Source organism: Bubalus kerabau, chromosome 13 (genome assembly GCF_029407905.1).
Source record: "Bubalus kerabau isolate K-KA32 ecotype Philippines breed swamp buffalo chromosome 13, PCC_UOA_SB_1v2, whole genome shotgun sequence".
Classification (NCBI taxonomy): Eukaryota; Metazoa; Chordata; class Mammalia; order Artiodactyla; family Bovidae; genus Bubalus; species Bubalus kerabau.
In genome coordinates this window covers 57,652,157-57,663,717 of record NC_073636.1, presented here as the reverse complement: position 1 = coordinate 57,663,717, position 11,561 = coordinate 57,652,157, and positions in this window count along the sequence as shown.

Below are 11,561 nucleotides of genomic sequence, written 5' to 3'. Positions count from 1 at the left end.
GTCATTTAAATCATTGCTTGTCCTCCAAGGGGCACCTAAACAACAAGATATTTGCATATGTTCCAAGAACTTGGAGTCAGCTGTGTCTAGTTCAAGCTAAGTGGGTTAAGACTGGATGGGACAACCACTCCTCCAACTGGCCATGTGTGAGTGTCTGCCTGGTGACCTTGTGATGTCAGGAAGCTGAAAAGCCCACCTCCACTTGTTAACATGCAGCAGCCTGGGGCTTGGTTACACTGTGCAGGTGACAGTTACTGTACCTTTTTCCAACCAGCTTTCCCCATGCTGCCCTCGCCTAAGACTGCCCTTTGTTTTATCCCATGAAAACCCCAAACCCCTTGCCTCCAGGAAGGGTCACCTGGGAGTCAGTCTCTCATCTCCCCACCTGGCTGCCATGTGAGTAAACCCTTTCTTTGCTGCATGTCTTTGCATCTTAGCATTTTGGCTTGTGGGTTGGATACTGGTTCAGCAACACTGAACAAACACAGTTCAAAATTACTGAGAATTTCAAGATGGCGATGGTGGAACCAAGCTAGGAGCCCTTCTGAGCATGGGGTCCATCACCTGGCCAGGTTGCAGGCCTGGGAAATCCAGCATAAGGGGCTTTTCGAGCTGGAGACCTGCCTTTGCCGCCTGCCAAATCCCCACGGGGAACAAACTTTACACTGAGTCTCAGTTCCCTCATTTATAAATGGATGTGATTACTGGCTACTGCTTATCTATCAGCCTTATTAGGAGGCCGAATGGAAAGAAATGATGTACATAGACAATTATTTTTTCAATCCTAATCTCACACAAGGAAAAGATACAGTCTTCAAAGTTTGCCCTGAACTTTAGTCACTCCTGTTTTTACTTAAAAGTTTCTTACGGAAGTGTATCTTTGAATGTTCTTCAAAGTAATGGAATTTGACTTATAGAAATTGTCAGGATAGTCAATCATCCCACCCCACCCCCGGAAGACATGTATTCTCTAAAGCCCCAAATCCTTTTATATGAATTCTTAAGTATCTCAAAGCTGAAGCAAATCAAGTTACCTGTTATTCACACCATTATGAATCCACTTGGGTCCTTCTGTCACTGAAGATGTGATTTCTTTTCTCTTTGCTGGCAGGAATGCTTAGAATTGTTGAGATCTGAGTGGTATTGAGTGCGGGGAAATTGTAAGAATTAATAACTGTGGGGGGCCAGAATGAATGAATGCAAGCAACTTTCTGCGAGGCGTGTGTCATTAATCCTTGCAGCATTCCAGAATGATGCTCTAAGTGACAAGAGGTGGGCGAGGAACGGAAGAGGCAGAGGGATCAAGAATTCATGACAGGGGGAAAGAGCCCCGTGGGACTGGGGAGGTCGTGTATCGAACACGAGCTCATCACCTCCCCTCTCTTCCTTCCTCCCTTCTCCTCTCTCATCTTTGAACAGACCTCCATTATGGAGTGTGTCAATTCCTATATATCTATACAATTGGCAAGAACCACCAAGGTCAAGTCTGGTGCCCAGTATCAGCTCCCCTCCAACACCACCTGAGGGAGCTGGCATGGTGGTGGGGGTGTATTTTGTACCATCTGCAGAAGCATTAGAACTTTCTCTAGCACACTTCTGTTCATCTCATGTAAGGTACTCACAGCAAAGGCTTTCCGCGTCTTCCTCCATGGTAGGTTGCATAGTGTGAATGTCCCCTTTGGCTATCTCGGTGTTAGATATGTATCAGTCTCAGAAAGTGGGTGGAGAGAAAGCCCACCTGGACTCAGAGATGAGCAATAGAGGCACTCCAGAGATGACTACTACTACTACTACGTCACTTCAGTCGTGTCCAACTCTGTGTGACCCCATAGACGGCAGCCCACCAGGCTCCCCTGTCCCTGGGATTCTCCAGGCAAGAACACTGGAGTGGGTTGCCATTTCCTTCTCCAATGCATCAAAGTGAAAAGTGAAAGTGAAGTCGCTCAGTCGTGTCCAACCTTCCAGGCTCCTCCGTCCATGGGATTTTCCAGGCAAGAGTACTGGAGTGGGGTGCCGTTGCCTTTTCCACCAGAGATGCTTATAATGTAATATATAATGGGATGAAGAAGTGGGTATTGACAGTCTGCAGGTGAGGAAAACTTCCTTGGGGAGGAGATAAGTAAGAATAAGCCAAGCCAGGCAATGGATTGGCTGTACCCAAGTGATGGGTAGAGCCTCAGCAGAGGTTTGGGGAAGGTCCATGTGGGGCACTGTGCTGGGGAAAGGCCAGGAAACTTGGGCTGTTCTAGCACCAGTTGTGCGCTGGGGTGAGGTGGGAGAGAGCAGACGTTGCTGGAAAGAGAGAGAGATGAGGAATTCATGACCACCTCCATGACACAAGGTAGCAAAGCCAACTCCATGACCCATGAGCTATCTCAGAGTGCCAGCTCCCTGTCTAAAACATGAGCTTCAAAGGGGACTGAGTTGTCTAGGTCAAGAAAGGTTTCTATTTTGCTGTTTTCAGACATATCTGTGGGCTCCACCTCCCAGGTGCTCCCTGGCACCATCGCCCAGAAAAGAGGGGTGGCTGTTGAGCACAGCCCTTGCTAAGCTTCTGTCTGCCTGGACCACGAACCTGCCATCCTTCATCTCACCGTGTTTGGGTCTGGCACACATGGCGGATGCTTATCTAACATGTGTTGGATGAATAAATACACATGTAAATATTGAGTCCTACAGAGCAGGGATCAGCAAAACTTTCCTGAAAAGGACCAGATAGTAAATACCTTTGGCCATTTGGGCCATATACATCTGTTGCAGCTACTCTGCTGTTTTAACTGGAAAAACAACCCTTGATAATACGTATGTGAGTGGATGAGATGGTTTGGCTGTGTTCCAGTAAAGCTTCATTTGCCAAAACAGCCAGTGAGCTGCAGTTTGCCAAGCCTTGCACTGGAGTACTCCACGAGGAGTGAGTTTTCTATGTTCTTGTCCATCTGAAATGTCTTTACTTTGGAATTTATAGATTATAGTTTGGCTGGGGATAGAATTTTAGGTTGACAGCTGTATTCCCTCAGTTGCTTGAAGATGTTATTTCATTCTCTCCTGGTGTCAGTTATTAATGGTGGAAAATTTCTAAGAGTGCCTTTCTTGTGTGCATAATTTGTCTCTTCTCTCTGTTGATTTAGGAATTTTCTCCTATCCTTGATGGTTTGCAGTTTCAGTAGCAAGGGTCTAGCTGGGGATTTTTTTTCCCTCCAGTGTGTATCCATTAGTACTTGGTATCTATTTTCAATCTGAGGATCTCTCCCTTCCATCTCCTATTTTAAAAGTTTCTGGAAGGCTTTTTGCTCTGCCCCCAATACTGTTGCTCGGCCATTCTGTTTCTCAGGAGTGCCTATTAATCGAATTTCATTTTTAAGGTATATTTCTTATTGAAGTATAGTTTGATTTACAGTGTAGTACAGTTTCAGGTGTATAGTAAAATGATTGAGTCATCCATTATACACACACACACACATATATATATATATTCTTTTTCAGATTCCTTTCCCTTATAGGTTATTACAAAATACTGAGTATAGTTCCTTGTACTATACAGTAGATCCTTGTTGGCAGTCTATTTTATATATAGCAGTATGTATACATTAATCCAGAACTTCTGATTTACCCTTTCCCTCCCTTTCTCCTTTGGTAACCACACGTTTTTTTTTTTTTCATAGAGTCTGGGAGTCTGTTTCTGTTTTGGATATTAGTTCATGTGTATCAAGATTTTTAGATTCCAAATGTAAATGATACTATAAGACAAATATATACTATATTTGTTTTTGTCTGACTTAGTGTGATAATTTCCAGGTCCACCCATGTGGCTGCAAATGGCATTATTTCATTCTTTTTTATGGCTGAGTAATATTCCATTGTATATATGTACCACATCTTCTTCATCCATTCCTCTGTCGATGGACATTTAGGTTGCTTTCGTGTCTTGGCTGTTGTAAAAAGTGCTGCTATGACCATTGTTGTTGCTGTTGTTCAATGGCTAAGTTGAATCTGATTCTTTGTGACCCCACGGACGGCAGCATGCCAAGCTTCCCTATCCTTCACTGTCTCTGGAGTTTGCTCAAACTCATGTCCACTGAGTCTGTGATGCTCTCTAACCATCTCATCCTCTTTGGTCCCCTTCTCCTCCTGCCCTCAATCTTTCCCAGCATCAGGGCCTTTTCCAATGAGTCAGCTCTTCAAATCAGGTGGTGAAAGTATTGGAGCTTCAGCACCAGTCCTACCAATGAATATTCAGGGTTGATTTCCTTTAGGATTGACTGGTTTGATCTCCTTGCAGTTCAAGGGACTCTCAAGAGTCTTTTCCAGCACCAAAGTTCAAAAGCATCAGTTCCTTGGTGCATTTATTTTCTTGAATTATGATATTCTCGAGAGGGGCTCCCCTTTTTTCCCTCAGATGAAGTCCTTACCAGGAGACATGAGAGCATGAAGCCTGGTTCTTGGTGATGCTTTGTCTCTGGCTCTACTTGTTGTGATCACTGGTTAGCTGTATTTTACACTTGGATTTCATAAAATAGCATGTTCTTCTCTTAGAAAAATCCCTCCAGTTCCTGAAGCCCATGTAATGGGATACAAGTTCTAATGTGGGCATCCTCCTCTAACTTACCAAAGAGGATCCAGTAATTACCAGGTCTTAGAAGATATTAAGAAGAGATGGCAAGAATACACAGAAGAACTGTACAAAAAAGATCTTCACGACCCAGATAATCACGATGGTGTGATCACTGACCTAGAGCCAGACATCTTGGAATGTGAAGTCAAATGGGCCTTAGAAAGCGTCACTACAAACAAAGCTAGTGGAGGTGATGGAATTCCAGTTGAGCTGTTTCAAATCCTGAAAGATGATGCTGTGAAAGTGCTGCACTCACTATGCCAGCAAATTTGGAAAACTCAGTAGTGGCCACAGGACTGGAAAAGGTCAGTTTTCATTCCAATCCCAAAGAAAGGCAGTGCCAAAGAATGCTCAAACTACCGCACAATTGCACTCATCTCACACGCTAGTAAAGTAACGCTCAAAATTCTCCAAGCCAGGCTTCAGCAATACGCGAACTGTGAACTTCCAGATGTTCAAGCTGGTTTTAGAAAAGGCAGAGGAACCAGAGATCAAATTGCCAACATCCGCTGGATCATAGAAAAGGCAAGAGAGTTCCAGAAAAACATCTATTTCTGCTTTATTGACTATGCCAAAGCCTTTGTGTGGATCACAATAAACTGGAAAATTCTGAAAGAGATGGGAATACCAGACCACCTGATCTGCCTCTTGAGAAATCTGTATGCAGCTCAGGAAGCAACAGTTAGAACTGGACATGGAACAAAAGACTGGTTCCAAATAGGAAAAGGAGTACGTCAAGGCTGTATATTGTCACCCTGTTTATTTAACTTATATGCAGAGTACATCATGAAAAATGCTGGACTGGAAGAAACACAAACTGGAATCAAGATTGCCGGGAGAAGTATCAATAACCTCAGACATGCAGATGACACCACTCTTATGGCAGAAAGTGAAGAGGAACTCAAAAGCCTCTTGATGAAAAGTGAGAGTGGAGAGTGAAAAAGTTGGCTTAAAGCTCAACATTCAGAAAACGAAGATCATGGCATCTGGTCCCATCACTTCGTGGGAAATAGATGGGGAAACAGTGGAAACAGTGTCAGACTTTATTTTTCTGGGCTCCAAAATCACTACAGATGGTGACTGCAGCCATGAGATTAAGACGCTTACTCCTTGGAAGGAAAGTTGTGACCAACCTAGATAGCATATTCAAAAACAGAGACATTACTTTGCCAACGAAGTTTCGTCTAGTCAAGGCTATGGTTTTTCCTGTGGTCATGTATGGATGTGAGAGTTGGACTGTGAAGAAGGCTGAGCACCAAAGAATTGATGCTTTTGAACTGTGGTGTTGGAGAAGACTCTTGAGAGTCCCTTGGACTGCAAGGAGATCCAACCAGTCCATTCTGAAGGAGATCAGCCCTGGGATTTCTTTGGAAGGAATGATGGTAAAGCTGAAACTCCAGTACTTTGGCCACCTCATGGGAAGAGTTGACTCATTGGAAAAGACTCTGATGCTGGGAGGGATTGGGGGCAGGAGGAGAAGGGGACGACAGAGGATGAGATGGCTGGATGGCATCACTGACTCAATGGACGTGAGTCTGAGTGAACTCTGGTAGTTGGTGACGGACAGGGAGGCCTGGCATGCTGCGATTCATGGGGTCTCAAAGAGTCGGACACGACTGAGTGATGGATCTGATCTAATCTGATGGCTTCAAGTCCAAGGGAAAAGAGAGAGCGTTGAGCCCATTGCTCCTATAAAGTCTTGCATTCATTGGGACTGGACCAAATTGGGTCATTGGTCTATAGCTGAACCAGTTACTGGGTCAAGAGGATACAGTATAAGAATTAGCCTGGGCTCTGATGCTCTCTCTGCTCATGGACCAAAGGAAGTTTAGATGCTCTTCTCAGAAGGTGAGGGAAATGAGATATGGGCAGCTAAATGCATAGGGCTCTATTGCAGGGGGCTGTAACCCAAGGGTGTTGATTAAGACATCATGTCTGCCTTGAATTAAGGGAACTAAGTGCTTGCAAGAGAAACTATGGTTTTCATCAATTTCCAGCCTGCCCATGTGAAATGCATCTTGACAGACATATTCAGAAACTTCTGTTTTTTTATTTTTTTAAATTTATTTTAATTGGAGGCTAATTACTTTACAATATTGTAGTGGTTTTTGCCATACATTGACATGAATCAGCCATGGGTGTACATGTGTTCCCCATCCTATTCAGGGACTTCTTTCCAGGCACTTCTCATCAGAAGAGACCTGGTGCCATCTTTATTTCTTTCCATGCCCTGTGACCCAAGAAAGACCCTTAGACTTTAACTGGGGGAAAGAGAAAACTCAAAGGGAAAATATGCCTTCTTTTTAAGAAAAGTATATTAGAGGAGACTGCCTTTCAAACAGCAATGAGATTAATGAGAGAGTGTGTGTGTGTGTGTGTGTGTGTGAAACTTTACAGGGTTGCCCAAAAAACTATCACCTACAGCCATACCCAAGTCATACCCAGGGTCAGAGTGTCGAGTTTCAAAGTCAAACCTTTCATATTTTAAGTACTTGTGTACTCAGTTGCTTGAATCAAAAATCAGGGGAAACATTTTCCTAGTAACTAATAGATTTACTTGGGATCAAGGAGTCCTAAATGCAGGTAGAGGTTAGAGATAAGAAAGCAGCAGTATGAATCAGAATTACTCTTGAATCTTCTTCAAAGTTATTTGGTAACAGGGACTTCCAACTGGCTCAGGAAGTTTAATTGTGATCCCAGCTTAGAACTGGGATAGGATGAGTTCTAGAGGTTTTTACCTTTTCTCTTGGTCTTCCCTGGTGGCTCAGATGGTAAAGAATCTGCCTGCAATGGCGGAGACCTGGGTTCGATCCTGGGGTCGGGAAGATCCCCTGGAGAAGTGAATGGCAATCCACTCCAGTATCCTTGCCTGGAGAATTCTATGGACTACAGGAGTCTGGCAGGCTACAGTTCATGAAGCTGCAAAGAGTTGGACATGACTGAACAGCTAACAGTTTCACTTTTGACTTGGTTTCTATAAACATTAAGTCAGTATTTTGGGGGGGGGGGGGAAAGTCAGTTCCTAAGAATGCACTATTTACCAGATACTCTTAAGGTAAAGTGAGTGCAGATCCATCATGTGGCTGTGAGCCCATATTTGATTTGGTCCTTCTTCATCCACAATCTCATCTTTTTAATTATTTTTAAAATTTAACTATCGTTGATGGACAACATACATGGTCTTAGTTTCAGGTATACAATCTCAGATCGTATTCCATTATAGGTTATTACAAGATATTGACTATAGGTCCCCATGCAATACCTGGGGACCTATAGTCAAATACCTGGTATTTATCTATTAATATAACAACCTCATCTTGCCCAGTTACTCCTGATGCTCCAGCCACACAAGACTCCTTGCAGCTTCCTGAATTCCTCTCCTCCTAGTGACCTTCACTATGCATACCAAGTCCTCATCCACATGGTCCTGTCTCAGGAGGGAGCCACAAAGAGGCACAACTCAGTGACCAGAAAGACTTGAGTCCTTTACTTGAATCTCCCAGTTGTGGGGAAGGGAGACTGAGCAGATGGACGCCTGTCAGCATCTCCCCGCACACCTGCCCCTGTTCGCACCTTCTCCACATCTCCTGTGAGCCGAGAGCCCCTCCCCAGGGCCACCCCCTAAAGGGCCCAGAGAGCTGGCCTATGAAGGGTTCACCCTTCGGGGCGGGTCAGTCAAGGAGCCAGAGGGAGAGGTAAAGTTGAGGGTGCAGGCCTCCTTGTTCATTCATGAGGACTTTGCCCTGCACACACTTCCTTTGTCACTTTGCTTATTGTCGCCTTCATCAGGTAGAGCTGAAGTCTGCTGTGTTCACGGCGTGACCACAGCACTCAGCCCGCCACTTAGCACTCACAGGAAGCACTGCCTGGTCCCTGCTGGCAGGGTGCACCATCCAGCAGAAAGCAAGCCAACAGACCAAGCATGATCAGCCTGGGAGCTCAGTGACCTGTAGGATGCTACAGGAGCAAGGGCCAAGCAGACCTCTTCTCCGGGGCACCTAACAGGTACCTGCCAACTGCAGGGCTCTTCCACTCTCTCACCAAGAGTCCCCACATTCTGGCGTGTTTATTGATTCAGATCAGTGCTGATGTCTCCTTAGGAGCAATTAGCCTCTCAAGTTCTCACTTTTTTCATCTGAGAAATGAGGATGCTTTCCCAGAGCTGTTCATAGGCTTCCACAGGCCTCGGTCACTGTCATGGTCAGCAGACTCGGGTTACTATGTACCGACTACAGGAAGTGCACCGGCAGCCGCACAGGATGACTTTACGGGGGCTGCAAAATTCCCTAAAAGCTTTGTGTTTCTTTGGACGGGTATCTGGAATTAGGTTCAGTGAAGGTGGAAAAGATCACAATGCAAACTCTCATGATTTTCAACATTTGGGTGTTTTATTAAGAAGCAATTATTCATTTGGGTTGGGCGTGTTGAATTTGAATTAATTCACACAGTTACGTGCGGATATGGTAGAGTTGTAGTTACTAGTTGACACAATGCTATGTTTTGAAGGCATGTAATGAAGCATTTATCAATTCTGTTTTGCAAGGTTTGTTTGTATTTTTGAGCCAGTAGATTTTTTTTTTTTTCAGCCCTGAAATGCGGTCCCTTGGAAGTTTTCTCACCCAAAACCTTGTTCCTATAAGGAAGTGCTTCAGGATAAAATGGCTCCAGATTGCCATTTGGGTTCTTTTTTCTTTATCTTTTTGCTACTTGGGTTCTTAATTATTACGGCTCCAAGAACTGCCTACATTCAAATGATCAGTCTATGGAAATAAAGCAACATGCTTCAAGTTGGGGGTTAGCTTCTGTGAACAGTTCAGTTAGCCATTGCTTTGCAACCCCCATGGACTGTAGCCCACCAGGCTTCTCTGTCCATGGAATTTTCCAGGCAAGAATACTGGAATGGGTTGCCATTCCCTTTTCCAGGAGATCTTCCCAACCCAGGGATCTAAACCCGGGTCTTCCACATTGCAGGCATATTCTTTACTGTCTGAGCAACCAGGAAAGCCTACTTTGTAGCAGATCATCCTAAAATTTAGTGGATTAAAGAAATAGTCATTTGTTATTTTCCCCACAAGTCTGTGAACCATCTGTGTGGTTCTATTGACCAGGCTTGGCTGCTGTCCGCAGGTTGGCTTATAATGTGCCATCAGCTGGTGGCCTGGCTCAGGGCTGTCTGAGCCAACATGGCCTTGGCTGAGCTGACCTGGCTCCTCTCCATGTGGTCACTTGTCTTTCCACAGGCTGGCCTCCTGCTGGAGGCAGGAGTGTGAAAGAGAGGGGTGATGCTTGGTGTCTGGGGGTGCCTCAGCTCCTGAAAGCAAAGCACAAGGTGGCTTGTATTCGAGGAGTCCAGAAACGAACTCTCTTTCTGGATATTAGGGGCCCTAAAATCCTATTGCAAAGGGCGTGGATATGGAGAGAGGTGGAAAATTGGAGTTACAGTTGTGTATTTATCAGAGATGGACAGCAAATCCCTCATTCGTGTTTCATATTTCAACAAAACCTTTAGCTCTGGCAAGAAATGGAACCTCACTCTACCCCAATTCTGTCTGTCCCGTATGATGCAATTTATGTTGCCTGGACCTTACGTCAAGTGGCAAAGATGCAAACTGTGCATTCGCCAGCACTGAGTGGTGTGGTGGTCAAGCGTTCATGTTGATTCCGAAGTCTTAGCAGAGGACGTGGGCTCTGAGGTTTGTACCTCTGCTGTTCACCAGCCATCTGCCTTTGAGCCAATGAATCGATCTTCTGAATTCCAGTTGTTTTCAAGATGGAGTGGCAGTGTTGTCTCCCTCAGAGGGCTGCCATGTGGACTTGGGTGATATATGCTGAGGGCTTGACATGCTCATTAACGTCTTCAATAAATATAACTGTTCTTGCTGTTTTGCTGGCCCCCTCTGGAGCCCAGCACCACGTCTGTGCCTGGGGAGATCTGTTGACTGAATGAGCAAATGATTTGAGACCTGCTCCTCAAGAGCAGAGCAATAGAGTGCAGGCCAGAAAAAGAAGGCAAGGACGGTTGGCCAGGCTCCAGGGGTCTCTTGAGGAACGACACAGAACCCTCGTACCCTGTTGCGTGTCGAATGTCTGGACCGCTACAAAGCTAATGGGTGAATAACCCGAGGCTTCTGAAGGATGGGAAAAGGACTTTTTCTGAGAAATCTGAGATGATGCTTTTCTCTTGTTGTTCAGTCGCTCAGTCATGTCTGACTCTTGATGACCCCATGGACTTCAGCACACCAGGCTTCCCTGTCCTTCACCATCTCCCGGAGTTTGTTTAAATTCACATCCATTGAATCAATGATGCCATCCAACCTTTGTCACCCCGTTCTCCTCCTACCCTCAATCTTGCCCAGCAAGAGGGTCTTTTCCAATGAGTCAGCTCTTTTATCTGATAGAACGTAAAACCACGGTGACAGCGAAGGGTAACCTAATACTGCTGGAGAGATTCCAAGTTCTTTCTGAACCAGGCACGGATGAAGGTCTGGGCAGAAGCCTGTCTTCTGATGGACAGTCCTTGCTGAAAGACAGATGGGGCCTCATTGCTACAGGAGGTAGTGGGGGCGGAGGGGCCTTAGTGGGAGAGGATTAAAATGTTCATGGGGTCAGGAATGGGCTGGGAAAGGCACTGGTTACATCCGAAATGGGACACTCGGACCCTTTTGGCTCACGAGAAAGCTTCTAGGCCTGGGAGTTCCTGAACCCAGATGCTGGGAAAATCCTCAGAAAACTTTGGGACTTGGCTCCCTGCAGCTGGGCAGCAGCTGTGTGCCTGGAATTGGAGCCAACCACAAGTGGTGCCCACCTGCTCTGGTTCTCACATTTACCCCAACCTCATTGGGGAGGAGTGGCCTGCCATCTCCCACTGGGGAGTTGTGGGGGAATACGGAGGAAGCTGGAAAGCAACTGTATGTTGAAAGGATTAGGGAGATGGGTGTTCAGTCTGCAA